Source organism: Somniosus microcephalus, chromosome 8, assembly GCF_052327205.1.
Source record: "Somniosus microcephalus isolate GS21.2 chromosome 8, FLI_Smic_1.0, whole genome shotgun sequence".
Taxonomy (NCBI): Eukaryota; Metazoa; Chordata; class Chondrichthyes; order Squaliformes; family Somniosidae; genus Somniosus; species Somniosus microcephalus.
In genome coordinates, this window is record NC_140994.1 from 76,797,231 (window position 1) to 76,823,429 (window position 26,199).

Below are 26,199 nucleotides of genomic sequence, written 5' to 3' on the forward strand. Positions count from 1 at the left end.
ATCTGCCAGAAGCATGGGAGGCCTTTGGGACGTTCCCTTCCTGGCATCAGAGGATCTCCAACAGCAGAGGCGGCAGCAGCAGAGCCAGGAACAGCAGGATGAGCACCAGGAGCACCAGGCTGCTGCTCACTCACCTGAAGCTGCACAGGCCAGAAGGGGCCAGCGCTTGGAAGTGGCTTGAGAGCACCTTGCTGCGCTTTAGGGGGCCAGTGGGACCCTTTTCTGCACTGGCAGTCCTACTCAGAAGGACTTCCATGAAGATCTGGTTTCTCTGTTCAACAGATGGCCAACGCTCCTCAAGAGATGTCATTCTCTTATGAGCACTCACCATGTTTTCTGTACCCTGGCGAGTTATCTCCTGCATGGAGGTTGCCAACCATTCCATGGTGATGCGTTCATGCGCCAATGACTCCACAAAGGCTCTGCTCATGGTCGCTATGGACTCCTCCATTTGCTCAGCACTCGCAGCGACCCTGGAGTCAAAACCTGCCAGAGACTCCTGCATCTGTGCATGGAGATCCATCACCTCTTCTCTTGCGGATGGAACCAGAGGCAGAGGGTCGTCATGCAGCACAGCTGAGCTGAGCTGGCAGAGTCCTGCGCCCTCTGACGAGGACTCTCCACTGCTGTCCCTGTCTCCAGAATCTGCTGAGGCTCACTTGTGAGCTGTGAAACACCAGGTGACAACACTACTCTATGTCCCGAAGGTCCCCCCGAGGTGTGAGTATCTGCGCTGGTGCTGGGTGCGCTTACTTCTGCTGATGCTGCGCCCTCAGAGGTTGGAGCTTCCTCTGAGGAGTCTGGCTGCACAGCCTCTTCCTCCTCCACGGTGAGGACGGGGGCTCTGGATGGTACTGTGGGGGAGTAAAGGAAGGAGATAGAGATGTAATGCCAAGGTTCTTCTGGTGACTCCCAGCGAGTTGGCATCTGCTGACACCTGCATCCATGCAGCATTGGTCTCAGTGGGAGGCCTCTTCCTCCCTGACCTAGAGAAGAGGACCTCCCTGTGGGCCCGAACCCCATCCAATAATGCCTGCAGTGAAGCCTCATCGAATTTGAAGGCAGCTCGGCCTCTGCCGCTGGCAGCAGCTGGTGCAGGCTCCTCTGCCATTGTGCAAGAGTGGTTGAGAAGCCTGCAGAGGTGGAGAAGCTTGCTGGACACTTTGCTGGACGAATGATGACATCATAGTGTGGGGATTTCTGACTCGAATTGGACAATTAGCAAGGCTTCCCACATGCTGGGAATTAATTGGCCACTTGAGGGAAAATTGCGTGGAGCTGGCTGACACTTTTTTATGTGTGTCAGAAACCCCACATTCGGGGAAATCCGACCATTCCCCACACAAGCCAAAAATCGGGGCCTTTGAGTCCTCTGCACAAGAGATATAGACAGGCTAAGTGAGTGGGCAAACATTTGGCAGATGGAGTATAAATGTGGGAAAGCGCGAGGTTATCCACTTTGGCAGGAAAAATAAAAAAGCAAATTATTTAAATGGAGAAAGATTACAAAATGCTACAGTTCAGAGGGACCTGGGGGTCCTTGTGCATGAAACACAAAAAGTTAGCACGCAGGTACAGCAAGTAATCAAAAAGGCAAATGGAATGTTGGCCTTTATTTCAAAGGGGTTGGAGTATAAAAGCAGGGAAGTCCTGCTACAACTGTACAAGGTATTGGTGAGACCACACCTTGAGTACTGCATACAGTTTTGGTCTCCTTATTTAAGGAAGGATATACTTGCATTGGAGGCAGTTCAGAGACGATTCACTAGGTTAATTCCAGAGATGAGGGGGTTGACTTATGAAGAAAGGTTGAGCAGGTTGGGCCTATACTCATTGGAATTTAGAAGAATGAGAGGTGATCTTATAAGATACTGAGGGGGCTCAACAAGGTAGATGCAGAGAGGATGTTTCCCCTCGTGGAGAAATCTAGAACTCGGCGGGCATAGTTTCAGAATAAAGGGTTGCTCTTTTAGAACTGAGATGAGGAGGAATTTCTTCTCTCAGACATTCATAAATCTGTGGAATCCTCTGCCCCAGAGAGCCGTGGAGGCTGGGTCATTAAATACATTTAAGGTGGAGATAGACAGATTTTTGCAAGATAAGGGAGTGAAGGGTTATGGGGAGCGGGTGGGTAAGTGGCTTTGAGCCCAAGATCAGCCATGATCTTACTGAATGGCGGAGCAGGCTTGAGGGGCCAAGTAGCCTACTCCTGCTCCTATTTCTTATGTTCTTATGTACACCTTCATCGCAAAATGCTCCTATCAGTCAGAATCGAGTAAACATACATTTCACTACGCTGGTTGTGGTCATTAAATTGTACCTTGCTCTTCGTGGAGCTAACTGAGTAAACAAGTACCAGCCTTGTTGCCCACAACAATCTATTTAAGTTGCTTATACATCAACAACCCGTTGCAGCAGTTCAATTTTGACAGCAAGAAGAAACAAATCAACAATAACAAGGTAAGACTCGGGATTTTATTTGCAATGGTTTCAGTTTGAATCCACAACCTGTCAAAATGCTAACAATATTTTGATATCTTGTGAATTCACTGCACAGGAAATGGAATATTAAAATATAAGTATTCACAGGGAACTTTACGTAAAATTTGCTTTTGATAGATTAATCCAGATCAAAAAGAATTTCCCCTGTAAGGATTTTTTTTTATTACTGTAAATGGCATCAGCTTTGTATTAACTAATATTGGACAGAATCAACTTTTCCAACCTGTAATTCATAATTTAAGAAGCATATACTCCAGGACACGGGACAAAGCGAGCTGTGATTTTAGTCTTTTTACTGAAATGTTAATGAATTGGTACAATTAAAAGAATATTCTTGACCTTGAGACAACGTAAGTCTCATGAAAATTTTTGCAGTTACATTTTGGAGTAATTTGACCTAAAATGTTGTGTTTTAAGGTCTGCCATTCAATTCTGATACAGTATGTCAAAGAAAGTAAACCTTGAAAATATATGGCCAAGCAATATGCTTGTTAGCATATTTTAAAGTGGTTTAAATGGCCAAGTATCCCAGCGTGCTTTGTTCAAGCATTTTAGCTACAGAGCAAATATGAAGGAAAGAGGGGGCCCAAGGAAAGGTGCTACTATGTGGGGACCTAAATGCAAGGACAGGATGTGAACCTGACTTCATAGACCCACAGGGCAACAACCATGTGTTTGGCCAGACCCCTCTATATGTCACACCAGCCATCGCAAACCGAAACAACCTCGATTGTGAAATAAATAAAAGCGGTAGGGAGGTAGTGCAACTCTGCCGAGCCTTAGGCCTGTACATAGTTAACGGTAGGTTCAGAGGGGACTCCTTAGGGAGACTCACATATTCCTCAACTCTTGGGTCTAGTGTGGTGGATTATACAATCACTGACCTGGACCCCTGCGATATCAACGCATTCACTGTCAGGCAGCAATCCCCCCTCTCAGACCATAACCAAATAAATGTGTACCTTAAACTTTCTGCCCAAACTACAGACACAAAAAAGGAACCCAGTAAGCTACATAAAATAAACCAGACATACAGATGGGCCCCAGACAGTGGAGATAAATTCATCACAGCACTAAATTCACCTGATCTCACAAGTAAAATTTCAAAATTTAAAGAAAATCTATATGAGATCACCAGAGATGGGGTAAACATGGCCATAGAGGATATAAATATGATCTTTCATGAGGCAGCTGTAAAAGCCGACCTCGTGAAACAGAAGAGGAAGAGTCACAAAAGACAAAATAAAAATAAGAAATGGTTTGACCACGAATGCAAAAATGCCAGAAAAGACCTGAGAAAAATATCAAACCAAAAGCATCGCCAACCAAACAATCCGGACCTACGTACTAGATACAATGAAACCCTCAAAAGATATAAACACACCATTAGGAACAAAACACAAAACTATACCCACAAAATACTAGAAGAAATTGAAAACTCCACCAACCCAAAACAATTCTGGGAAATGTGGAATAACCTGAGTACAACACAATTGCAAGCATTACCAATCCAAGATGGCGACATCTGGAGAACACATTTTGAAAACCTCTACAAAGACATCCCAATAAACGAAACAAACCCAAGTCAACATCAGGTCACAGAAAAACTCCACACATTAGAAGCAACAATCAAAGACAACCAAAACCCTCTAGACTCCCCAATCACATGGAAAGAAATGGCCACAAAAACAAAATCTCTCCACCTAAAGAAAGCCTGTGGCCCAGACAACATCAAAAATGAAATGCTCAAGTTCAGCAATATGGAGATGCAGGGTGCGGTACTCAAATTATTCAACATCATATTACGTTCAGGCTGTTTTCCCGATATCTGGTGCCAAGGACTAATCTCCCCCATATATAAAAGCGGAAACAAATCAGACCCAAATAACTACCGCGGCATCTGTGTCAACAGTTGTCTAGGGAAGTTATTCTGCAGTATTCTAAATAGTAGATTACTTGATTTTCTTAACAAACATAATATCCTCAGAAAAAACCAAATAGGCTTTCTTCCAAAACACCGCACCGCCGACCATATCTATACCCTTCACACCCTCATTGAAAAACATATACACCAAACAAAAAATGGGAAAATATTCGCCTGTTTCATCGACTTCAAGAAAGCCTTTGACTCTATATGGCACGAAGGGCTCTATTATAAACTTCTTCAATGTGGAATAGGGGGCAAAGTCTATGACCTTATTAAATCAATGTATCTGAAAAACAAATGCGGGGTCAAAATTGGAGACAAACGCACCGATTTCTTCACCCAGAGAAGAGGCGTCCGGCAGGGCTGCAATTTGAGCCCGACCCTGTTCAACATATACATAAATGAATTAGCAGACATGCTGGAGCAAAGCGAGTCACCAGGTCTCCGTCTCCTAGATGGAGAAGTGAAATCCCTGTTCTATGCGGACGACCTGGTTCTGCTGTCTCCCACAGAACAGGGATTACAGCAACAACTAGACCTACTCGACAAATACTGCCAAAATTGGGCTCTAACAGTAAATCTAAAGAAAACCAACATCATGATTTTTCAAAAAAGGCCCAGATGTCAGGAAAACAAATACCAGTTTACCCTCAGTGATATCACTATAGGACACACTATGAGCTACACCTACCTTGGTCTAACTATTACAGCATCAGGGAGCTTCAGCATAGCAGTGAATGCACTAAAAGAAAAAGCCCGAAGAGCCCTATATGCAATAAAAAGAAAATTCTACAACATCCAAATCCCAATCAAAATCTGGCTCAAAATATTTGACAGCATAATCCTGCCCATTGCACTGTACGGTAGTGAAGTATGGGGCCCGCTAAATCACCAAAGCTACACTAAATGGGAAAAACATACAATAGAAGCCCTACATGCAGAATTCTGCCGAAGCATCCTTCGCACCCAAAGGAAAACGCCAACAAATGCATGCAGAGCCGAACTAGGCAGATACCCACTGATAATAAACATCCAAAAACGAGCACTAAACTTCCTAAATCACCTCAAATCTAGCTCCCCAGACACCCTTCATTTCAAAGCCTTTCAGACCCAAGAGCTAAACCCAGAAAAGAGTCCCCTGAGTCAGCTGCTACGGAAACTAAGTACTCAGCCGGACCCTGACCAGCCCCAGACCAACACAGCCGCCCAAACACCAATCCGAGTGAACCAAATCATTAAAAAATGCAAAGAAACCTACCTGGAACATTGGAACAAAATAACCGAAAGCCAAAGCAGATTAGAATGTTACCGGGCCCTAAAAAGAGAATATAAACTGGCAGACTACCTCACGACCATCAGAGACACAAAACAGAGACAGACCCTCACCAGGTACAGACTAAGCGACCACCAACTGGAAATTGAAAAAGGCAGATACAAGAAATCCTGGCAGCCTAGAGAGAATAGAATATGCGATCAATGTCTGGCTGGCGAGGTTGAAACAGAAATGCATTTCCTCCTAAAATGCGAAAAATTCAACACATCAAGAAACATATTATTCAACAAGCTAAGCCAAACAACCCCAGATTTCAAGGAATTGGATGATCTGTCAAAATTGAGATTAGTCCTAGGAGAAGGAGACAGACCATACCTTGGGGCCAAATATGTAACAACATGTCACAACCTGAGGACTGTTTAAAATTAAGACTGTTTAAAATTAATATTGAACGTACCAAATGAAGTACAAAGACTGTTTAAAATTAATATTGTTTAAAAGTAATATTGTATATACCCAACAAATGTCAAATCGATTGACACCTACAGAATGTTGGAAAACTGTACCTTTTTGCTATGTAAGCTTTGGCAATATGGTTCTCTGTAAACTTTCATGCCAATAAAGCATTTTAATTGGAATTGGAAAATTGGAATTGGGTGAGGATGCAATCTTTGTCTTCGTGCTTGCAAACAAAGAAAGCTTAGAAACAGAGAATGCTGACGTTTCCTTTGGCTGTAACTCCCAGGTCAAGAGGTGCCCTTTACCCAGGTAAGAAAGCTGGTTGCTTGGAAACCCACATACCCAACATGGGAAATAACTCTCACTTGTGGGATTTAATGGTATTAAAATGACTAATGCTTTGATAATGGAGTTTTACTCACATTCCTGAGATTACAAGCTGTGTCTCTAGGCAAGGTAAGAGTTGAGGCCATGAACCATCCGCAGTCAGCTAAATCAGAGCTAGAATGATGGGATAATTTAAGACTAGAAGGCAAGAACAGGGTGTATATGTGCGGCCTAAGGTGGTCAAATAGTATAAAGGTAGAGGTTTTCCCCCCGTTGAAAGTTAAAATTCTTGGCATGGTCGGAAGCCCACAGCCATGCAGGCAGCCTAGAGAGCTGGGTCTGATCACTCCAGGCCTGGGAACCAGGTTGCATTATTTGCATGTCATCTTGTTATTTAATATAATACTGTAGAACAGTTATTATATAATTATATAACCATAAACAGTTATTATGGTTATATAAAACCAATACTTTTATTAGACAATATATATTAAAGCTTGTTATCTAAAACCACTCAAGACAAGACTAACAACCCTTTGTTGCGTCAGTAACCACAGTAGAATTAATCTAATGGTATTAATACTACAAGAAAAAAGCTAACTGATGCAATCCAACAAAAGAATCAATTTTACCACTCAGTTTTAGCACTGCTAGAGTGAAGTTAACAACATTAAACAGAAGAACAATAATTCACCCAATTGCAAATTTATATTCATTAAATCGTACCATTGTGCTTAAGATTTATTTTATAATTTATTTACCGCACCACATTATTTTGGGGCCATTTAAGCTGCCTGGCAAAATATCTCATGAGAGTTCCATGCATTCCACTCCCGCAACAGAAAGCAACACACAGTTCAGCTTCATTATATTGACCAGGCAAATGTCATCTCTAAAAAAACAGGACTTAAGCACCCGTCACTCATCACTCCCTAACCCAGGATAGACCTGCGATCTTGGTGCGCAAAATCTCCAAGCTTTGTAGAGTCCCAGCTCCAGCTTCCACTAGAAAAAGGGAAGAATTACTCTAGCCCTCCAAAATAGGGATAATACATGTAAAGTAATGCATTGCTTCACCACACCGGATGCAGCCAGGAAGTATTTACAAAGCAAGGCAAACAAAAATGAGTTTGCCTCCAAACTTTCCAAAGGTGGATGTGGCTGATGTTGATTACAGCACAATGAGGGCGAGGCTCTCTTGAATTGTGGGGAGAGCCCTATTTATGGGGAGAAAGAGAGAGAGGGGCTATCTTGAGTGGGTAAGATAAGGAGAATGTCTCTGGTGAGATAGAGAGAGAGAGCGACAGAGAGGCTCTGTTGAAACAGGGCAAGAGCAAGAGGGTCCTTGTTGAGGGGAGGGGGAGAGAGGAAGAGAGACTGGAGAAAGATTAAATGAGCTTGGGGATAGGGAGGGAAAGAAATAAACTCTTTTGAGAGGGAGGGAGAGCAACTGTGGTGGCAGCAGGAAGAGAGTGAGATAAACGTTCTTACCAAATCAAGACACAGCTTTGGGGTTTTTATTTACGTACATTAGAAGAATGAGGAGAACACAGCTTAACACAGTGAAATATATATTTCTGTACACCTCAACATATAAAACAACAAAAGTGTAACTTATTTCCTCTCTGAATGTGGACCTTTAAACAGGAGTCCACTTACTGTAAATTTAATCTAATCTAGCTCTAAATAGCCTTGCATCTTTAGGCTGGAAGATGCACACACGGTTTGCACACTGAAGACGGGCTGTGGCCTGCCAATATAATCTGGTAAGAGGAAGTGTCTCACTAAAAACGTCCCGTCACAGTGGGCCCTAGTCAACAAATAGCCCGGCTCTCATCTCAGAATGTCTCAGACACAGTATTAATCAAAATCAGGCTGGAGTCTATCCTTTGATATGTGGCCGGGTGGCTTGTGAACATCCCTACAGAAGCTGGAACAACGCAACATGCAATTGAACCTCTTAAATACATTAGAATGGATCATCAAGCATCAATGTTGAATGAAGGCAATCTCTGACGATGGTCTAAGGTACTTGGCATTAAATATGACAACTCCAGCCAATTGACAATTGGAACTTAGTCCTCTGTCTATCACTTTGCATTTATGAAGAATACAATATAGTCAGCGCACCTAGAACTGAATTGTTGTGTTTTCCTTTGAAAAATGCCCTGTGTGTTTCTGTTTTAACCCTTTACACACAGAAATATAAAAATACAAGTTAAAAAATTCAGCATAGACAAAAATATTGTTAGAGACAGAGAGATCCATTGTTTTCATGTCAGGTGAAGTGCTTATAAATTTAAGTAAACTTTGAAGGAATGAAAAATAAATTGACTACAGTAACTGGGCTGAGCTGTTAAAGGGTAAACCTACGGACAAACAGCATTCCAAGAAGTTTTTGCTACAATACAAAACTAGTACAAAGGAATCTAAAACTAAGTCAACGGGAGGAATTTATTGGATTTAATAGAAGTAAAAGAATGGCAATGGAGAAAATAATGGAACTTAAGATAGACAAATCTCCAGGACTTGTTTTCTACCTTAGAATATAAAAAATCAGGGGGCAAATTTGCAGATGCAGTAGTCATAATTTTTCAAAGCTCTCTAGATTCGGGAATTAAGCTTTTGGACTGGAAAATTGCAAATGTCACTACATTATTTAAGAAATGAGGAAGAAACTATACACTGGCCATCAGGAATAGGGTGACTGAGCATTTGAACAAGTATGAGCTGATCCAAGAGAGTCAGCATAGATTTGTGAAGGTCATGTCTAATCTAGTTGAAATTTTTGAGGAGCTCACTAACATGGTGGATTGTTTATGGATGTTGTTTATATGGACTTCCAGAAGGCATTTGATAAGGTTCTTCACAAGAGATTATTAGCAAAAGTAAAAGCGCATGGAATTGGATGTACCCCTGTGACATGGTTTGCTAATTGATTAGGAGTTAGGAGACAGAGAGTAGAGATAAAGGGAATGTACTCTGATTGGCAGGATGTGACAAGTGGTGTTCCCCAGGAATCTGTACTGGGACTTCAGCTTTTCACCATATCTATTAATGACTTAGGTGAAGAAATATAAAGAGTAGTATGTCCAAGTTTGCAGATGACACTAAGTTAGGAGGCACAGTAAGTTGTGTCAAAGGGAGCATGAAATTAGAAAGAGATGTAGGCAGATTAAGTGAGTTGGCAAAAGTGTGGCAGATGGAGTTCAACGTGTGGAAGTGTGAGGTCATCTACTTTGGATCCAAGAAAGACAATTCAGAATTTTTTCTGAATGGATATTTTCTTAATGGCGAGAGACTGGGAACTGTGCAGGAGCAAAGGGATTTGTGTCACCAGGTACGCAAAACAGTAAAAGCAGGTGCACAGGCACAAAAAGGCTATTATCAAAATGCCATCCATAAGAAGGAAGAAAAACAGCTGAACAGTTAGGGATTCTTGCATGTAAAAAGTTTCTCCCTCATACCTCATTGCAAATCAGTCTGTCGTGACACTGATTATTGGGCTAATCATGCCTCATTGCACAGATGCAGCAGATATTCATTTCAGTTGCTTACTTACGATTAAAATGCCTTCAAGCACAAATTAACAGTCACTTGTATGTTTTTACTGATACAAAACAAAATTTGCAGATATTTAACTACAAATAGCCATGAAATAAACATTGCAACCATCTTGGAAATGCATTTGTTTAATGAAACTGTAAATGCATTGTTTGTGTAGTGTATGTACCTTTAAGAGGAGAACTACTTTTACAGCTCCTGTATACTGTAGTACCGGCAGTGACCACACCTGTATATAAACCCTGAGTAGGGATCTGTACTGTTAGTTTTTAGAATACCCTCATCCAGTAAACACCTGTTGATTGTTCATCTGCAGTCTCCGTCTATTTATTGAAGAACACCATACCTAAAGATTCACGGATTTAACAGTTTGTAACTGCATTTGCTGATTTATTTAAACTAATACGCAGAGGAAAATATTGGGCAAACTTAATAAAACAAGCTACGTCTATCTGACAAGAATTAAGGTGTTGCTCTCTTGGGGGGTCACAGGAATCTAATACAGTAATAAGGTGGCCAAAGATACTTTTTGATGATTTACAGGGCATGACAAAATCAAAATATATAGGCGGTCTGATTCTAATCAATGCTCAGCATCTTCCTCCTTCTTCAGCCTTGTCCAGGTTACAGATAGGTTCATCTGATGATGTGCTTTCAGACGTCTCTATTTTCCGCATGCCCGCACAATGTCAGCCGAGTTCTGGCAGGGCTCTTTCATGCCACTACAATTTCGGCTGCCCTAGTCAGCGCTTTTCAGGCACTATACTTAGCAAACACATTTTCACCGGTAGATGATTTTTACAACTTCACCTTTGTCAATGGGCACTCAGACTTGTTCTCCTATAATCACAGATTTGCTCTTTACCTTTGCAGGCTGTGCCAGATATCAACCAATATGGAATTTGGTACATTGAAGTGATGGTTTTATGGCTAACCACAGCATTACTACCAGTATTTCATCTTCAAAAGTGACAACGTTTCCATTTTTGGCTTTGGTGGTTTTGTGCAATCAATTTCAGCTGTAATCTCTTTCACTCTCCATAAAGCTCTGAGTTATGGATAATACTGAAGTGTTCAAGCTCTTGGCAATGTCTTTGTGATCTACACTGATTTGCATTCGGTGACTTCAGTTGATCTTCATTGCTCTTCAGTGGGTATATCATTAAAACTCATAAATTATAATTTTGCTATTCTGAGAAAGCAATTTGACGTTTCAATGTCCATGCAGCACTATGAATACAATACTTGTTGCTACACCTTTCCAGTTGCTGCAGAGTTATTCAAAGCAAATCCCAGAATGGCTTGGTCTGACACTGCTTTTACATAGGGGCAACTTAATTTGCAGTCCAAAAACCTGTTTGCTTAGCTTTAACATAATGGCCAGGAATTTCCTCAGAGGTGCTCCCAACGTTCTGATTTAAATTTATTTTTGCTGTAAAGATAATAGGCTACTTTCAGTTCTCCTGCACTCGCAGCAAGGGAGCCTACTTGATGGATTGCAGGTCAGAGAATCAGCTCCACACTGTTGTAGACTTTTAAAGCCCATAGGAGGGCATTCAGCCTATTCTGTCTATCCTGACTCTCTGAAAAAAGCTACCCACTGAGTCTCGTTCCCCTTCTGTAAAATGTTTCTCTTTCAAATATTTATTTTATGGTTTAACTAGAAATGCCAAACAGAGGATATCCTCATGAACGTAGTTACAGGGGAGCTGAAACTGCGCTCCTTTGTAATGGCAGCATAGCCACAAGCCAGGCACAGAACATGAGGAAAACCAGGGGCAGTGGCCTTGCGCTGGTTTTGCGCTAGGCCCGGATATTCTGCTGGGGCCTGCACCTAGAGCAAAAGAGGCTTGCACTGCTCCACGGAACAAACCTCATTATTATGTGCATTTCAGGCATTCTGGAGCTGTGTCCTGTGTGTCCTGGAAATTGTGTTGCTTTATTCCATTGGAGCTAACTCATCCCAGATACATGACAGAAAGGGCTTGTGCAACAGGCCCGCCAGTAAGATGGGCATTCTTTTGAATTCATCTTGCCCTCTGGTAGCTGGATTGACAAGGAAGATTTCTGCAGGATTCATCAGAGTGTTGGTTGCCTGTATCGGCGGCAGGTGACACAGGCACACCATTACTCAGGTAGGCTGGTCCACAGATCTTGCCAGACCATGGGCCAGAAATTGGTGAACGGGGCTTGCCGCGCGTGCAAGCCCCGTATATGCACTTACCCCGCGCTACTGCCGATCAGCTCCAGGGACGCCTGGACTTGGTGTTTGAAAAAGAAGAATCCCGGGCAGCGTATGACGTCACGCCGCCCAGGAGTGCAGCCAGCACGAAGCCAGGAGCGCGCAGTGCAAGTGAGACACGCCCCTTGAGGTCTCAGTTTCACTGGACACGCCCCCAATGTTTCTGTCAAGCTGCTAAGCATTTTTACATGCAAAGCAGCAGTTTAAATAGGTTTTTGGAAGTTTTTTGAAGATTTTGGTAACTTTTATAAACTTTTTAAAATGTTTACATTATTTTGAGTAATCTGAAGTAGTTTTAAAGAGAATTAAAGCAATTTAAAGACTTTTAAAAGCCCTAAAAGAATTTTTTTAATTCCATTTATTTATTTAGCAATGTCGTCGTCATACGTGTCTTCACACTGTTCCCTTTGGGGAACTGTATGAAGTGGTGGAAGGATTTATGGCCATGATTAACGCTCATTCCGTGACCGTAACCATCTTTGAACCAGCCATTAGGGCGGTTAGTCCTATGGCGGGAGGGTTTTACGGGCTCCCACAAGCTATACAAGGAGGGGGGGGGCCACCCACACCCACGGACGCAAATATACCACTGGATGTCAACCCAGAATTTAGAGCCGGAGCTCCGACTCCACTTGCCGGGACTGTCTGGAGCGGGTTTCGAAACCCTACCCTGATCTGGCCCAGCGGCGGGGATCCTACCGCTATGACAAAGGCCCAATCCGATTAGCAACGTGAAATGGCAGCATAGGGCTCCAGTCATGGGGAGGGAAAAGGCGCAGGAAACGTATGGGTGTCACCTTTTGTGCAGAGTGGGCCTTTTGCGTAGCAGTAAGCATCCCCGCCGCTGGGCCAGAAGGAGTAGGGTTTTGAACCCCACTCCAGACAGTCCCGGCAAGTGGAGTCGGAGCTCCAACTTTAAATTCTGGGTGGACATCCAGCGGGATACTTGCGTCCGTGGGTGTTGGTGGCCCCCCCGCCTCAGATGGGTTGTGGGAGCCCGTAAAACCCTCCCGCCATAGGACTAACCATCCTAATGGCTGGTTCAAAGATGGTTACGGTCACGGAATGAGCGTTAATCACGGCCATAAATCCTTCCACCACTTCATACAGTTCCCCAAAGGGAACAGTGTGAGGATATGTACGACGATGACCACTTGCGCAATGCACCTCCTTGGACCCTCAGTCGCAGCTGCGAGGGGGCAAGTCGTGCAATTGTTAAATTTTTCATTTTATTGACATGTAAAATGTTGGCCCAGTAATTCCCTTCCAAATGCGCGAGTACGGTCGGGGTACTTACGCATCTGGCCGGATGAAATGCCGGTTTTCAGCATGCACAGTGCATGTGGGGAAAACCGGCATTTCCTGTCCTCTGAACGAAGGGGTTCAGAGGCAGAACGCGTGCGACTGCACAGGCAGCGCGTGCGCAGTATAATTCGCCGCTTTCATTAATGCTTTCAGTGAGGTCAAGTCATTACAACTTACACATGAAAAAAGCATGGGTACAGTTGCTCCAGAGGCTGCGGAGGAAGAGATTTCTTATCGTGGAGCTTCTGAAAGTATGTATGTCTGTATATATTCCTTTGCGTGTTATGTATATATTCCTTTACTTATGTGTATGAATGTATTATTTAATTATGACTTTCAGAGAAAGTAACTTATTGGAAAATCATAATTAAAAACATACATTCATACACATTAGTAAAGGAATATAAAACATACATACATATACGTAAAGGAATATATGTGGACATACATACATAACTCATTCTCACATTCCATTCACACAGCCACAATTGCTCCTTCTACCTACCGTTCTGAAAACCCTTTTTAAAAAAAAAAAAATTTTAACTTTAAAACTTACTTAAAATTTCTTAAAATAACTTCCCTCCCTTTCCCAAACAAAAATATTGCATTTCAGAAGCTCCACGATAAAATATATCTTCCTCCGCAGCCAATGAACAACTTTACACTTGCTTTTTTCAAGTGTAACTTCTAAGGACTTACCCTCACTGAATCCATCATTGAAATCCACAAAGTTCACTGCGCAAGCGCTGCCTGTGCAGTCGCACGCGCTGTGAATAGACCTCGGGTCTGGAAATGCCGGCGTTCCCCGCATGCGCTGTTCCTGCTGAACGCCGGCATTTCCAACGGCCAAATGCGTGAGTACCTCAACCGTACTCACGCTTCTGGCCGCGAATTTCTGGCCCCATCTGTGGCATGCCACAGGAGACTTGACAAGGGAGGTTGCTCTCCAGTAGACCTCAAGGTGACATCTGGTTGTTCCAGCAGAAAGGCTGTCTCAAGAGGCTGGAAGTTAAAAAAGCACAACCTACATGTCTCTATAGGTATGCATGAGATACAAAGAATGAGCTATAAGTCAGCACGTATACTTAGCATCAGTGAGGACTACATATGGAACAGGTAACACTTTTCAGTGAGGAGCCTTTGGGTCACCCACAAAATAAATAGTATAGTTGGCGACTGTTTCCTCATCAAATTCCTTTGGACTTCATGGTTCCACTTGCTCCATTGGACTGGATCCTTGCACAGCGGCAAATCTGCGTAGGCAGATAAACATAATTCCTCTAATGAGCGGAAGCACAGATTTGGGGTCAGTCAGTGCACTTCTGCACTGGGGCACTTTGTGCTGGCAATGCAGCACAAGAACATCCTTTATGTCAGCAGTGGCCTCTACACAGAGACACCAGGAAGACTTTTATCACTTTGTGACTCAACTGTATTTTGTTCCCAGATCGACAAACAACTGAAATTAAAATATCAGCCAAGGTGCAGAAACAACAACCTGCTCTGGTCCTTCAAATAGGATAATAACAATCTCACTTAAAGTAACCCACAGATTCTTATGCATTTCTGTGTATCCAGTGAAATAAACCAGGCAGCAGGGATTCAGCTAACACTATCTTTGTTCTAGGAACGTTCGGTATTTTGATGGAGGACAGAGGTCAGGGCGCACCACAGGACCGAACGTTCATTGGGAGCCAAATAATGTAGTCACTATAAATTGCATAAATGACTGCATCATGACAGGGAAACCGGCATTGCTCTGACTGAACTGGTGCTGATGGTCACAGACAAGTTGAGTACTGATGGGAGTGGTAGCCTTTGTAGTTTTTGAATGTGCAGCCATTCTGTGGAGGAGGCTGTAGGGCCACACGAATCACATCATTTAAACACAACTACAGTAACCACTTGAGCTGTTGCCAGCTGTTAGGGGAAACAAGATGTCGGTCATCTGCTGGATACATCTGTGCACTGTAGATTAATTGTTATTCCTGATGTTCCTTGTAGCACTCTGAATTGAACCTGTGGCATAAAAGTTGAGTGCTGCAGTGACCTTGTTAGTTGCTGGCAGTACTGTGCCAGTGGTGGACTTTAGTTGGAGGTCAGGTTCCAACAGGTGGCATCGCTCTGTCACAGCCCCACTCATAAATCACAGTCTATGTAGACACAGGGGTACACATTGTGCCTGTTGTTCAGACACAAAGTATATCAATTTAGCAGTAGGATGTCCTGTGCCAAATCTGCTAAAAGCGTTGGTCCCACTGCTTCATTTATGGGGCTCATTTGTTACGCATCCCGGGCAGCCATCTAAAACTGGCACTAGTCCCCTTGAATAATGCTGGTTTAAGGACCCACTCCAGAAATTGGGCTGCACTGAGTGGGCATGGGCTGCTTGCGCAGTGCTAGGATCAAGGATGTCACTGAGCCGCTGCAGGACACACTGAGGGGGGAGGGGGAACAGCCAGAGGTCGTTATCCATATCGGTACTGTAGTGTATCTACCTTTAAGACAGAACTACGTTTACAGCTCCTGTATACTGTAGTACTGGCAGTGACCACCCCTGTATATAAGCCTTGAGCATGCCGCTGTACTGCCAGCCTTGAGACTACCCTACTCCAATAAACACCTGTTGATTGTTAAGTTACAGCCTCCGTGTAGTTATTGGAAACCATCATACTCTAAGAATCACGGATCCAACAGTGGCGACGAGGTCGATTCGAATCTACCTGCAACTCTGCATTTCCCTTCAAGGATTCGCTCCGGGAGGGCGGTGGAAGAAAGTCGAAGCCAGAAGCACGGGCGTCGACCACGAGCAACTGCCCAGTCGTCCGGCAGAGAGTGAACATCGCAGGGGAGGCTGTTGAGAGCCGGGCTTGGTTCCCCAGCCACGACGATCCAGCAACAGACTGGCAACAGGTACAGCACAGACCCTTCCCGGACAGCGGCGGCTGGAGCCGACCGACGGCATAGAAAAGGCCGAGCAGCGTCGACGGGGTAAGAGAGAGGGTGAAGCGCACAGGGCGCAGCCGGGGGTTGAAAACCGAGCGGCGTCGAGGAAAAACAAAAACAGAGAGAGAGAGGGTAAAGCAGCAGCCGGGTTCAGGGCCGAGCGGCGGAAACGGGAAAGGCGCACAGGAGAACGCGCAGAGCACAGCCAGGGCTCAAAGGCTGAACAGCGTCCGCGGGGAGAAGAAGGGAGAGTGCGGGAGATGCCATTGAGCCGCAGAGAAGAAGGGAGAGCGCGGGAGATGCCATTTTTAGAAGCCGCAGTGGAGAAGAAGGGCGAGCGCGGGAAGAAAGGAAATCGCGGGAGATGCCATTTTGTGCCAGCGGAGAAGAAGGGAGAGCGTGAGAGACGCCATTTTTGACAGTTAAATCACACCCAGGGATGCCGAAGAGTGGCAGTATCTCTGTGTTCGACAATGAAGTCGAAGATTGGGCGACATATGTGGAACGCATTGAGGTGTACTGCAGGGCGAATGAAGTGCCAGATGCTAGGAAAGCACTGGTTTTGTTAAATTCCATGGGTGCAAAAACTTATGGCTTACTGCGAAACCTAATAACCCCAGAGAAGCCCGTGGATAAGAATTTCGAAAGCATAGTAGAAATCCTACAGGACCACTTAAACCCCACACCGCTGCAGATAGCAGAAAGATTTAAGTTCCACAAAAGGAACCAGCATAAAGACGAAAGTAATGCTGAGTACTTAACGGAACTGCGCAAACTACTGAAACACTGCCAGTTTGGAGTGGGAATAGCAGATACGTTAAGGGACAAGTTTGTGTGTGGGCTTCAAAGTGAAGGAACCCAGAAACGGCTTCTATCAGAAAAGGATCTTACGCTGGACAAGGCTTTCAGCATGGCAGTATCACACGAAGCAGCCGCAAGGGGCGCTGCAGAGACACAACGGAGACCGCAAGAATATGGCACCAATGAAATGTCATATGGAGCAGGGAAGTGTTATCACTGCGGCAGAACAACACACGGCCAGAAGGATTGTTGGTTCAAGGACCAAGTGTGCAGACAGTGTGGAAAAGCAGGACACATAGCAAGAGTCTGCAGGTCTGGGAAGAAAACCAACAGCAAGAAATCTCCACAGGAGAAGTACAAAAAGGTACATAAGGTGATGGACAGTAGTTCAGACGAACAGAAAAGTGATACAGACTCCGGAAGCAAGGAGCTGGGTTGTCTGAAACTACATAAGGTAACCAAAATGGAGGATCACCAGACTATCTGGGTCACACTCAAGATTGACGGAGTCCAAGTGAAAATGGAATTGGACACAGGATCAGCCCGAACAGTCATAAACCAAAGGTACTACAAGCGGCTATTTTCACATATATCCTTGAAAGCTACAGAGATTGTCTTGAAGACGTACACGGGGCAAAAAGTCTACCCCAAAGGAAAAATAAGGGTGAAATTGATATACAAAGGCCAGGAAATACCTAAAATGGAACTATATGTATTGCCAGATGGAGGACCACCGCTACTAGGACGTGAATGGATCCAGAAGATACAATTAGATTGGCATTCCATACAGGCACTGAAGGTTGAGGCCAAAAAGGATGACGACGTCACACCTGGACGACTGTCAAAAATGCTAACTGACGCAAAAGAAGTGTTCCAGGAGGGACTCAGAACACTAAAAGGCATAACAGCAACGATTAAAAGAGAGGAAAATGCAAGCCCAAAGTTTCTTAAGGCCAGACCAGTGCCTTATGCGATCCGACCAGCCGTCGAAGCTGAGCTGGAAGGGGTGGAACATTCAGGAGTACTGTCCAAAGTAGACTGGAGCGAGTGGGCTACACCCATCGTTCATGTAATGAAGAGGTCGTTGAGTAATACGCCTGGGGAACCAAAGAAGGTCCGCATCTGTGTGGATTTTAAGGTGACAGTGAACCCAGTCCTTCACACGGTGCAATATCCGCTTCCGCGGATTGAGGATATTTTCGCCTCGCTATCTGGAGGTAAACGCTTCACCAAAATTGATCTAGCCCAGGCGTACTTGCAAATGGAGGTAGAAGAAGCCTCGAAACAATACCTCACGATCAACACTCATAAAGGTCTCTACCAATACAACCGGCTGGTGTTCGGGGTAGCATCGGCTCCGGCTATTTGGCAAAGGGCGATGGATCAAGTCCTGCAAGGGATTCCAGGGACCCAGTGTCATTTGGACAACATCCTGGTCACGGGCGAAAATGACAGTGATCACCTCGCCAACCTGGAGAAGGTGCTCACTAGATTAAAGGAATATGGGCTACGAGCTAATCGCCACAAGTGCGAGTTTTTCCAGAAGCAGATCTTGTATTGTGGCCACGTTATTGATGAAGAGGGGTTACATAAGTCCCCTGAAAAGACTGAGTCGGTAGTCAAGGCTCCAGCACCAGAAAATGTGTCACAACTGAGGTCGTTCCTCGGGCTGGTGAACTACTACCATAAGTTCTTACCAAATTTGTCTACAGTATTACACCCACTGAACATCCTACTGCAAACAGGGGTACCATGGAAGTGGAATGACGAACGTAAACGAGCTTTCCAGAAGTGCAAAGAATTGATCACATCAAAAGAGGTGTTGGCCCATTTCAACCCAGCACTACCAATTCGTTTGGCATGTGATGCATCACCCTGTGGTATTGGAGCGGAGCTGTCGCACAAATTCCCAGACGGGTTGGAGAGGCCAGTAGCCTTTGCGTCTCGGTCACTAACCTCAGCCGAGCGCAACTATGCCCAGATTGACAGGGAGGCCCTCAGCCTAGTCTGGGGAGTAAAAAAATTCAACCACTATCTGCATGGGCAGAAGTTCACCTTGCTGACTGACCACCAACCACTTGTCTCCATCTTTAATCCAAAGAAGGGCGTTCCGGTGATGACTGCACAACGGTTACAAAGATGGTCCCTTTTTCTAGGGGCGAACCAATATGAAATAGAATATAAAGGCACGAAACAGCATGGAAACGCTGATGGGCTATCGCGCCTGCCACTGCCTACTGTGGAGGAAGCACCAGCAGTGGACCCTATCGAGATATTTTATTCGTCAATAATTGAACGATTGCCAGTAACTAACGCGGATATAGAGAAGGAGACCCGCAATGATCCGACACTGTCTTGGGTATATGATTTGACGGTGAGGGGATGGCCAACACATGGCGACTCACTGTTGCCAGCATTCTCATCCAGAAGAGAACAGCTGTCAGTATGCCAGGGGACAGTGATGTGTGGATCCCGAGTGGTAATTCCACCCAAGTTAAGGGAGAGAGTGCTAAATGAGCTTCACGAAGGTCATCTGGGAGGGATGAAAATGAAAAGCCTTGCTAGGGCTTATGTGTGGTGGCCGGGGATCGATCAACAAATTGAGGACCTAACCAAGAGCTGCTCAGGATGCCAGAAGGTCCAAAATGCACTACCACATGCCCCTCTACACCCATGGGAGTGGCCCTCCTCTCCATGGCAATGGGTGCATATTGATTTTGCTGGTCCATTCATGGACTCAATGTTCTTAATAGCAGTGGATGCTCACTCGAAATGGCCTGAGGTAATAAAAATGTCCTCAACCAGTACAGAGAAAACGATTGCAGTCCTACGGACCATATTTGCCAGGACTGGCTTGCCAGGGCAGATTTGCTCTGATAATGGACCACAGTTTGTGTCCGAAGAGTTTCAGAAATTTATGAGAAGGAATGGGGTAAGGCATTACACATCCGCCCCGTGTCATCCAGCCACAAATGGATTGGCTGAGAGGTTTGTACAAACCTTTAAAAAGGCGATAAAGGCCATGTGCGATGATGAAATTCCACTGCAGCATAAGGTGGACAATTTCCTGTTAGCCTACAGAAATGCGACACATGCAGTTACCAACCAGACCCCGGCCATGATGTTCTTTAACCGAAGGTTGAGATCTCATCTGGATTTGCTCAGACCAAATGTGCGAAGAAATGTTGAGGATAAACAATTCCAGCACATCAATGAGAAGCCAACAAGGAGCTTCAATGTAGGACAACCAGTCTTGGCCCGTGACTACCGAACAGAGAAATGGCAACCCGGAATGATATGCACACGGCAGGGGCCATTAATGTACACAGTCGATTTCGGGGAGAACATTGTGAGACGCCACGTCGATCAGATCTTAGCGTCACAGGAACGAGTCAACCCCATGTCTCGCATACCTGGGGATGAACCCGACATACCGGTAGCATCTACCTCAGAAACAGTAGCAGTGGAAACGGATGAACTAATCGACGAAAGGGGGCCAGAATCGCCTCTGCACCAAGAACAAGAACCTCAGGAAAGGCGCTATCCAGAAAGGATCAGGAAGCCGCCCCAAAGACTGAATCTAGAAATGGACTATTTCTGTTTAATGTGCATGTTAAAGTGTTAATTGTTATTTGAATATTATGGGTACTGCTAATCTAAAAGGGGAGGAATTGTAGTGTATGTACCTTTAAGAGAGAACTACTTTTACAGCTCCTGTATACTGTAGTACTGGCAGTGACCACCCCTGTATATAAGCCTTGAGCATGCCTCTGTACTGCCAGTCTTGAGACTACCCTACTCCAGTAAACACCTGTTGATTGTTAAGTTACAGCCTCCGTGTAGTTATTGGAAAACATCATACTCTAAGAATCACGGATCCAACAGGTACCAACGACATAGGCAGAAAGAGGGATGGGGTCCAGCAGGCAGAGTTTAGTGAACTAGGAGAGAGATTAAAAAGCAGGACCTCAAAGGTAGTAATCTCCGGATTACTCCCGGTGCCATGTGCTAGTGAGTACAGGAATAGGAGGATAGAACAGATGAATGCGTTGCTGGAAAGATGGTGCAGGAGGGAGGGCTTTAGATTCCTGAGGCATTGGGACCGTTTCTGGGGAAGGTGGGACCTGTACAAGACGGACGGGTTACATCTCAGCAGAGCCAGGACCAATATTCTCAAGGGCAGGTTTGTTAGTGCTGTTGGGGAGGGTTTAAATAAATATTTTGTATCTGTCTTCACAGTAGAAGACACAAAAAACATACCAAAAATGGTGGGGAACCAAGGGTCTAATGAGGGTGAGGAACTTAACGTAATTAATATAAGTAGAGAAAAAGTACTAGAGAAACTAATGAGACTAAAAGCTGACAAATCCCCTGGACCCGACGGCCTACATCCTAGGGTTCTAAAAGAGGTGGCAGAAGAGATAGTGGATGCATTGGTTTCGATCTTTCAAAATTCCCTAGATTCTAGAATGATCCCAGCGGATTGGAAGGTTGCAAATGTAACACCGCTATTCAAGAAAGGAGGGAGAGAAAAAACAGGGAACTATAGGCCAGTTAGCCTGACATCAGTTGTCGGGAAAATGCTAGAATCCATCGTTAACGAAGTGGTATCAGGTCACTTATAAAATCATATCATGATTAGGCAGAGTCAACATGGTTTTATGAAAGGGAAATCGTGTTGGACAAATTTATTAGAGTTTTTTGAGGATGTAACTAGCAGGGTAAATAAAGGGTAATTAGTGGATATAGTATATTTGGATTTCCAAAAGGCATTCGATAAGGTGCCACATAAAAGGTTATTAAACAAGATTAGGGTCCACGGGGTTGGGGGTAATATATTAGCATGGATAGAGGATTGGTTAACGGGCAGAAAACAGAGAGTAGGGATAAACAAATCTTTTTCAGCTTAGCAGGCTGTAACTAGTGGGGTGCCGCAAGGATCAGTGTTGGGGCCTCAGTTATTCACAATCTATATTAATGACCTAGATGAAGCGAACGAGTGTAATGTATCCAAGTTTGATGATGATACAAAGCTAGGTGGGACAGTAAGCTGTGAGAACACAAAGGGCTGGATTTTAACTCAGGTGCAGGCTGGTGTCGTGTTATCCGAATTTTGTGTTTCCCACACGAATCTAAATGGATGTGGGAGATTGATGCAATTTTAACTTAAGTGGCCAATTGATTTCCAACGTGTGGGAAGCCTTTGCAAATGGGTTTTTCATGACTGAAAGTCCCCTCCGATGACATCATCAATGCTACTGCATTTAAGGTCCACAGCAAGCCTTGCTTCTTCTGCAGACTGCCAAGCTTCTTGACTGCGCAGTGTGAGGGAGCTGCAGCAAAAATGACAAGCGGGAGGGCCAGATCAGCTCCTCGCTTTGACGAGGCAGCACAGCAGGCATTAGTCGATGGGGCTAGGACCAATAGGGAGGTGCTGTTCCCTCCATCAGGGAGGAAGTAGCCTCCCACTCAGACCAAGGCTGTGTGGATGCAGGTGGCTGAGGAGGTCAACTCCTTGGGAGTCACCTGCAGAACCTGGATACAGTGCAGGAAAAGATTTCATGACCTTCAGCGCACTGGAAAAGTGAGTATGAATTTCCCATCACCCTCAATCTGATCCCCATTGCCTCTCCTCACCAGCACTCAGCTTTAGCAATCTCTTCCTCCACATCCCACTTGACACTGACATCCATGGACCCTTACCCATTCCCTCTCTCTCTATGCTCACATTCACGTAACTATTCCACCATGCAGCCCTCACACTCCCTATCACTCTGATGCTTTGAACACAACTGACAACACACAGGGAGGCCCTTGGTCTTGCAACCTCACTCCATCTTTGTCTCCTTCTAAGTATCTATGCTATGCAATCTCTACACTCATTCCTTCATTCTCACTCAACCTCCATTCATCTCCCTCATTGCAGGAAAAGAGAGCTCACAAGAGAGAGCGAGCCAGGACAGGAGGAGGGACAGCCTCATTAGCCCACCTGACCCCCTGGGAGGTGGCAGTCCTGGAAATTATGGGCATTGAGGATGATTTGCATGTGGGGGACGAACAGATGGGTGCAACACAGCAAGCTGGTGTCAGAAAAGTTTCCCATCTCTCTCTTTGACATTGCATGAGTCGCTGATAATGATTGAGAAGCTGTAACAGATGGACTTATGAGCATCTGCAAAAAGCTATGTGCATGTAGCCTTTGCATCACATCTCTGACTCTTTCCTTTACTCCCCCACAGGACCATCACAAGCATCCGCCCCCCCTAGCCAGGAAGAAGAGGCTGAGCAGCCAGACTCCTCAGAGGAAGCTGCAACCTCTGAGGGCGCAGCATCAGCAGAATTCAGCGCACCCAGCACCAGCACAGACACTCACACCTCGGTGGGACTTTCAGGACATAGATTAGTGTTGTCACCTGGTGTATCACAGCTCACAAGTGAGCATCAGCAGATTGTGGAGACAGGGACAGCAGTAGAGAGTCCTAGTCAGAGGGCGCAGGACTCTGCCAGCTCGGATCAGCAGCATGTCGACCCTCTGCCTCTGGGTCCATCCATAACATCAGAGGTGATGGAACTCCAGGCACAGATGCAGGAGTCTCTGGCAGGTTTTGTCTCTAGGGTCGCTGCAAGTGTGGAGCGAATGGAGGAGTCCATAGCGAACATGAGCAGAGCCTTTGTGGAGTCATTGGCACATGAACACAGCAACATGGAAAGGATGGCTACCTCCGTGGAAACGATTGCTCCCTCCATGGTAAGGCTGGCTACCATACAGGAGAGGATGGCTACGGTAGAGGAGAGGAGGGCTACGGCCGTGGGGGAGCTTAGTCACCAGGGTATGGAAAACATGGTCATTGTTCAGAATAGAATGACATCTTTGAAGAGCGATGGGCATCTATTGAACAGAGAAACCAGACCTTCATGTAAGTCCATCTGAGTAGGACTGCCATTGCAGATGCGGGTCCCCATGGCCCCGCTGATGTGCAGCAAGGTGCTCACCAGCCAATTGCAGGTGCTGAGGGGGACCTGACCCATGAGAGGGAGGTTGGTGGCATACGTCAAGGAAGTGGGGGCTCCTCTCCAAGCGCTCACACTTCCATGCAACTGCAGAGCCCTCAGTCACAACCCCACCGGAGTCCCCACCCAAGTGAGATTGACGTCTCAACCCCTGCACAGCCGCAGGAGCAGCAGACTGTTGACGAGCCCTCACAGGCTCGCAACCCCAGAGGACGCCCGCCAAAGGTGTCGAGACAGGAGCAGCAGGAAAGTGAGCAAGGGGCCTCTACATCTGCTGAAGCCACAGGGGAAGCACTACGTAGGAGCACACGTAAGAGGAAGATAAAGCACAGGTAGTCACAAGGGTAGTCACTTGGGTGGAATTTTGTGTTTAGTGTAAAAATGCCATCACGTCGTAATTGTACATAAAAATTCTGATGGCAAATGTTGCAGTTGTGGCGTCTGTCATTTCGCTATTGGGACTTCCACACTGAGGCTTTAGGAATACTTGCAACTGTCAGTATGGTGATCAGAGTGCTAGGAATCCTCTGGTTCTTGGCCATTGTCAATGCTCTGGTAAGAAGCTGCGACGCAAAAGTGCTTGATTGACTAGGCTAAGCAAATCTTCCTTGCATCCTGGGCAATGTTCTCGTGTAATGCTGCCGCTGGTTGATGGGCCTCTGCAGGATGGTCGTTTTCGCCCTCCTCCTCCTCCTCCTCCTCCTCATCTGAGGAGGATATGTGAGGAGCCACTTTTCCTCAGGAATGTGCAAGCCACGACGCTGTGCCATGTTGTGAAGTGCACAGCAAACCACGACAATTCTGGAGACACTGGCTGCTGAGTACTGCAGGTCTCCACCTGATCTATCCAGGCATCTGAAGCGCATCTTCAGCAAACCGATGGTTTGCTCAATTATGGCTCTGGTGGACATGTGACTGGAGTTGTAGCTCTCCTCAGCTTCGTTGGATGGTTTCCTCAATGGCGTCATCAGCCACGTCCTCAGGGGATAGCCTTTGTCTCCAAGTAGCCATCCGTTAAGTTGGTCTGGCAGACTGAATAGCGGAGGCACACTAGACTGGTGCAGTATGAAGGAGTCATGGCAACTGCCAGGGTACATGGCACAAACATGCAAAATTTCCTTCTTGTGGTCACACACCAGCTGAATGTTAAGGGAGTGGAAGCCCTTGCGGTTGACAAAAATACCTGGATTGCGATGGGGTGCCTTAAGGGCCACATGTGTGCAGTCAACGATGCCCTGCACCCTCGGAAAGCCTGCCAGATGAGCTAATCCAACCGCTCGCACCGTGACACTTGCTTGATCCTTGCTGAAATGGATGTGATTGTGCGCAAGGGCAAAGAGGACATCGGTTACCTGTGTGATGCAAGTGTGTGCGGCCGCCTGGGAGATGCTGCTGATGTCTGCTGCCGATCCCTGCAATGAGCCTGAGGCAAAAAAGTTGAGTGTGGTGGTGACTTTGATGGCCACTGGTAATGCTTGTCCACCTGGTCCTCTGGGCAGCAGGTCTTGCTGTAGCATTGCGCAGATGTCAGTCACTACCTCTCGCAAAAGTCGGAGCCGCCTTTGGCACTGCTGCTCAGACATGTTGACATAGGTGACCCTGCATCTGTAGACCCTGTTTGGGGGGTATCTCCAGGCACTGGCTCTTTCTGGCCTGTGCAGCCTCAGGTGGCTGAGCAGCAGCCTGGTGCTCCTGCTGCTGCTGCTGTTGCTGGTGCTGCTGTTGTTCCTGGTTCTGCTGGTGCCACAGCTGGTGTTCGAGCACCTCTAATGCCCAGATGGGAAGAAACATAGAAACATAGAAGATAGGAGCAGGAATAGGCCATTCGGCCCCTCGAGCCTG